General features: G+C 33.6%; 1 pseudogene; it reads right to left on the bottom strand.

The window, feature by feature from the left end:
• The window catches only part of LOC116094837, a 41,353-nt pseudogene extending 34,910 nt beyond the window's left edge, over positions 1-6,443 (bottom strand).
• Positions 6,444-6,727: the final 284 nt, after the last annotated feature.

The following is a 6,727-nucleotide window of genomic DNA, read 5'->3' as shown; positions in this document are numbered from 1 at the left end:
GGTGGTGGTGGTGGTGGTGGTGAAGTGGTTGCTTGAATGTATGCCTGTGCACCATATGCATTCCTGGTACCCATCATGGCCACAAGAGAGTGTCAGATCCTATGGGATTGGAATTTCAGGCAGTTGTGAGCTTGTAAGTGTGTGCTTGGAATTAAAATCAGGTCCTCTAGAAGAGTCACTGATGCTCTTAATCATTGACTCATTACTCCAGCCCCAATATATTTTTCTTTATTCTGGACATCAGCTTGTCAATGAACAGAGTAGTTTAAGAATATTTTTGCTTATATTGATTGTATGTATTTGCTTGAGAAAATAAAAAGTATTTTTTCTGGAAAATATTAATGTCTCCTAGAAATTTGACAATTGATTTTCTCAATGATGGTATCAAAATTATTGAATATGTCTATTTCTAGGAACTCTGTAAGTGACTGCAGTACAGGAAATAGACCAAGTTTTATTTAAAAAAGTGTAAGTTACTAGGCTTCCCAATTATTGCTTATATTTAGTGATTTCAGTTAGTTTTTTTGTTTTTTCCTCATATTTGCTCTGTCTTCATAAAAGGGCGTAAGGACCTCTTGGAGCCACATCTCAGTAGGAAGTCCAGTCAAAGTTCAAGTCTTTGTGGAGGGCCTTGTCCACTCTACTAAGATGACTAAATGTAGGCTTCTTCTTAACTTTCTCTTATATCAGCATTTAACTGGATCTGTAAAATTCTAATTACTGACTAGGGTAACATTATCCGCATTTGTGCTTAGTTAAGAAATATGAGTTTGCTTATTTCAGGAGCCCTGGCAGGAATTACCTACTGTATGTTCAATTATCCACCTCCCCACAGCAACACAGCATTTTAATATAAGCTTTTCACTTCAGTCAGCAACCATTGTGTTTTTTCTTTAAATTGGGTTGTCAAATCTTATTATGAAATATAAAAAGAAATGGCTCAAACTCTTAGGGCAAGGCAGAGTCATTTTACTGTAGTTTGGGTATCTACAGCACATTTTATATCCATCTTGCCTTAACACAAGCATGAGAAAATAATCTGTGGGATAAACAAAGTCATTAAAATGAGAAATAAGCGCTGTGCATCAACTTGGATTAGCCAGTTTAAGTAAATTAAATACAGGTCCCAATTTATACTGACCTACTGTGCTATGCAAGAAATGTAAATATATCCTTAATATATAGATTAATATCAAGGTCAAATCAGTTTCAAGGTTCTTGCCTGATAAAAAAACTTCATTTTCATTCTGAATACCATGTGGAATTAAGCCAAAAATGATTGAAAGCCATTTTTGTTGTGCATGTGTGAGTGTGTTTATATACATGAGCATGTGTATGTGTGAACCTATGTGTATGTATGTATCTATGTGTCATTGAATATGAAATATGGAGTAACAATCTTTAAAGATCCTCACTATTCAAATACTTAAATGCTGCATTTAATGGGAATCTCCATTACAATCTTACTATGAAATTTAAAACTGTAGACTAAATCCATCAAAATATCTCTCCCACAGTATCTTCTGAATCTCTTGATATTATAATATTGGTTATAAAATATAAGGCTAGATAATTAAAACGTGGATTTAAAGTACATAGTGATATCTTGTGTCTGTACAAGTGATAAATTATAGTGTGCTACCTTCTTTCCCACAATGCAGATGTTTCCTTATACTAAAGAATGTTAATGAGTTACTAATCAGCAGTGTTGTTGCTCTCTATTAATAATGTACAGTGTCAGCACAACTCACATTCTCTAAATAAGACTTCCATTGATAGACATGGCAGTCATTGGTTAATCAAGACATCTGAACCTCTTTTATGTTCATTGTTCATGTTGGTAGGGAATATTTAATCTATGACCTTCAATAACTGATATAAAATTTTATAATCCACAGACATACCACAATGATAATAGTATACAAGCAAGCCAAAGTATTCATGTCTGCTATTTGTCATGTGTCTGGTAACCCTGTAGAAGTAGCCAAATTTAAACAGAAGCTGCATATTTGATTCCACAAGTTATTTTACACACAATTGGGTGGGTACCTTTGGCCGAGCTCAGAAAAGCCAAACTATTGGATGCTCATTTTTATGATGAAGACGGAAAGGTAGCAACCAAATATCATTATTATGTTCGTGACCTGTTCTGCTTTAAATCACTCCCATTCACGCCATTTAAATGAGAGGACAGGCATAGTGTACTGAACCAGACCGACACATGGGATGATAGTGTTACATTTTGTACCCCTTTTTTGCCCCTTACCAGAATTCAAAGCCCAGGATTCTTTGGTCTCTGAAGTAACAGGAGTGGGAAAATATTGTGTTTCAATGTCAATTCTTTGAATTCAATGCTTCCATATAATGTCTAAGTCTATAATGTCTAAGTGCTCTGTGAAGTGCATTTGATTGGCGATTGTCATCATTTGTTTGGTAAACTTAATTTTCTCAACTTAGCTAATACAGTTTTTCCTGTACCATACTCTTTCATTATAATTTATTCATATTACAGTAAAAACCCTTACCTTCTGTTCAAATTTTATTCAGCATGCCATTTTTTTTTTTTTTTAAATTTAGGAGGTAAATGTTTAACCTGTGTTCTAACAAAGGTGTAACTATCTGAGGAACATGACTCTGTGCCTGCTGGAAAATGTCTGGCATAATATTATTTTCAAGGGATAAGAGTAAGTTAATACCAAAGCAAGAGATTATGCCATGAAAGCGGCAATGGAGATAAGAAGCACAGTTAAAAGTGTGAAATTGAAAAACAAATTGAGTCCTTTTCCTTGAGAAGATAAAGAGGAGGTATGGAATTAAGGATCCTTGGAGATAGAGGGGATATTGGCCTAATTTCTTTAAATCCTGAGTTTTTGTCACAAGCTTGGAATCTGGAGATCACCTGTTACTACTCTGAGCCCTTCAATTGTCTTTGAAATCTGAATGCAAGAATGATTCTACAGATTTCAGTTAATCCAATAAGGTCTAGTTATTAATTTTTTTCACAGAAAATAAATGTCTACTTTGTTATGACTATTGTCTGCTTGTTCATTGTTACTGTGTTCTGAACAGGGCTCATTATCATTATAAATGACTGATCTGCCTGTGTGGCATACAGAATTCAACAGTGTTTCTCATCTGTTTTTCACATTTATTACCACAGTTACTATCCCATCAAATACAGGGAGAGTAAAGATTGAACCCACTAACCATGTGCTATGTTCTGCATTTCAACTGTGCTAATTTTGTAGTGTTTAAGTTATGTGTCATTTCTTATATGATTTTTTAAAAAAACGTTCATCAGTTTTTCAAACAAGGAACACTAAATGTTCTAGTGAGAGCAAGGAATGATTATTTGGAAGCTATTTCCTGAATCTCAAACTGTTTTAGAATATGAAATTTCAAAACTGAAAGCTTAAGTAATAAATTTCATGTTGAAGATGATTGATGGGTTCATTGATGGATTTTTAATAAGCACACACTCTCTTTAAACCCAGTTGCAATCCACACTTTTATAATCTAAAGGAACTCCATGGATACCCATTTTTAGAAAAGCCTTTTTTCTTCAGAAAACTATATCTAACAGAAATGCTTTACTGAAGTATGTCTAAATAAGACATGAAGTGATGAGATTTTGATATAAAAATACCATTGGGATAGGTACTGATGTCAAAACATTTTAAAAACAAAGATCAACATAAAGGAAATCGAAATACTTTTTGAGTGTTTGAAAAAAATATTGTGTAGAGTCAATCAAGGCTATTCCCTATAATAGGATATTTGATCCAGTTCCATTTATACAAATGGTCTACATTTGTTTATGGTCTCATATCAGTTCAGTCATTTATATGCCAGAGTCAAGTTTTCATAGTTGAGCTTCTATCAATCTGGAATGAGGCACCTAATCAACAACATTGCCCAGAGCAGTGATAGTGGGGACAGCAGCATGTGACCTAGACTCATTTACAATTACAAAAGCAAGGGCTTTCAGAGAACAGAACATGATTGTGTGGCAGCAGTTCCATTCCTAGTGCCAACATCTTTACTTGATAAGTATGTAGAGAAGCTACATATAAATTTCTTTGGCTATCTCATTTTGAAAGGGTTACATAGTAGCTTGAAAGGCAAAATATCTATTTCTAGTATAATGTCATTTTCTTATCTACTCAATTTACAGTTACATTTCTTATTTCTCACTAGTATTTATTTTCTTGGAAGGATATTCTTCCATACTCTAAGATGGCATCAAAATAGACACTATTACTTTATGATATATAGTGTTAAAAGATAAAAATATAACATAGCTAATGAATTCTGATTATGTTACCTTATACATTTTAAATAATATTTTACTTTCTTTAGTGGAATTGAATGTCGGTGCAGCATATTGAGAATGTGTCACATCAATACTGTGCATAAAAACTATCAGACTTAATGATTTATATTTTTTCTCCCTTGGATATTGAAGTCATTTCAGTGCTTCAGCTACTTTAGGTTAAAAAACTATACATGACAAATAATTTCCATAGAAAGTTGAAGATAAAAGACACAGGAGTCTGCAATGCCATGTATTTCTTTTAGAGTAAGAAAATTATTATATTTTCTTTACTTATTTCTAAGGTGGAAGAAAAGGTTGGTTGTGTGTACCTTTAAGGTAAGGAATGTAAAAAAAGCTGACGTTGCTGTCAGCTTTTGACATCTGTTAACTGGCTTTCTAAAGCAATTTCAAAAGCTAGCATTAGAGATCATTATGTAACTATACACAAGAATGAATAATGCAAGCATGGGATAACAGGAAATCACTGACTTAGATTTCACATACTGCTGGGTATTTAATAGCATCCTAAAAGGATTGTGTTTTTGTCCAAACAATATGACTACATTTGGGGTGCACAAATTAGCAGATTAGTATTGATAATTCTTGTGCTTGATTAAAACAATTACATCTTGCTCTAAATTTCCAATTGAGATTTTTTTCTTTTCTCTGCAAAGTGATCGTGTTCTTATGGAAGATAATCCAAAAACTGACTCATTGTGAGGTCTAGCTCTCACAATGCTGCGTTTGTTTTTAATTTTTCTTTGTGATTTCCTGAATCTTGAGTATCAAATCATGTCCATAAGGGCAGCGTTTCCTCATAGACATTTCCAAGCTGAATTTAAGAAACAATGTTAACTAGGAAAAAAATACTTTTATTATAATAAATTTTATCTTTTTTTTTGTTTATGAGTGACTAGTAAGAATGACTATTTTTATTACAAGATGAATTCTACTGTGATATATATATATATATATATATATGTAGATATATGGTAGATGAGGTGATATATTTTTATCACAAAAGGTAGTCCTTGTCATAAAACTTATGATGTTCTCTTTATAGATCTCAGATTGCAGCTTTATAGAAGTGTTCATCAAATTTTGGTAGCGCTTTTTGTTTAAAACAGAAACAGGCTTGCAGGTGCGGAGTTTGGCTGATAAGACATATGCAATGGAAATGGGAAATTCAATTTTACCCATGTTAAAAAAAAAAAAGCCCTCAAGAAATATTTGCTGTGTGAGAAAAATATAGACAGCATTATTTTAAAGTGCCTGGATGTCGCATCTGAATATCACAATATACTCTAATCTGCTATACACATTACAAACCCAACCAGAGGCACACACTTAAGAGTGCCAAGGCTAGCTTTGAAGGGAACACTGAAACCAAACGCTGCTTAGATTTTCATTTTACTGCATTAGCAAACGTGTCTTTGGGGAATTGGAAAGGCTTAGGCTCATTTTGCATTTTCAATTGTCCTATACAAATACATAAAATAAGATGCGGATGATTTGACCCATAGTACATATGGATGACAAATAAATATGAAGGGTTTTAATTCTTTCAGCTGTGTTTGCTTTTAAAACGTTTTCTCTATTACATTAGATTTTACCTTCTTTTAACCATGCAAAGCTATAGTGTTTCAAAGCTCCGGATTAGTGATGGTGGCAGCTTATTTTTTTAGTTATCTTCAATACCATCTCAGTGTCTTGAGGCATAAAAGAATATTATCGCTGTGACAGTTATGACTGGAGCAATGTATACTGTTCATGGTATGAGCACACAAAGTGTTGTGAATGGAAATAAGTCCATTACAGACATTTTCCTTAGTTTCACTAAAACCTAATTTCACATAGGGCTGCAAGGTATGACTAAGGTTGCACAAGATTTTAGATAGTCTCTGGTGTTTAAAAGCATGCAAGTGTCTAGGGATTTCTTTGCACATAGGTTGTTCACACAGATTTGCTAACCTTTTTATAAAGACACTAACTATATTGCAAGACGATCTATACATACCCTTTGTCCCTCGACTTCATTTTCATCACAAATAATGTGCCACTCTGATTGCATGAAATCATCAGGAGCATCTTCAATTACTGCATGCAGCCTTTGATCACAATTCTCCATTCTGAATCCAGGGACAGATGATGCTGAGAAAAGAGGCAGAGTGGAAGAGTAAATGCAGAGCTAGTCATGTATTACAAATGTCAGGCTACAGAGAAAGTGTATATATTCATATAAGATAATTTAGAAGCTGGAATTGTGACTGCAGTAATGGCTCATTCATATCTGCATTTCATTTAAATGCACTGTTTTGACTCACTGAACATTTGTCAGAGACAGAATAGTTAAACTTTTTCACATGGCCACTGAGGTAATGACAGCATTACATTACCAGGAAACTGCATAGC

The sequence above is a fragment of the Mastomys coucha genome, unplaced genomic scaffold (assembly GCF_008632895.1).
Source record: "Mastomys coucha isolate ucsf_1 unplaced genomic scaffold, UCSF_Mcou_1 pScaffold17, whole genome shotgun sequence".
In the NCBI taxonomy this organism is placed as follows: Eukaryota; Metazoa; Chordata; class Mammalia; order Rodentia; family Muridae; genus Mastomys; species Mastomys coucha.
The sequence above is the reverse complement of the archived record's forward strand: the minus strand, read 5'-3'. Positions and strand labels throughout refer to the sequence as shown.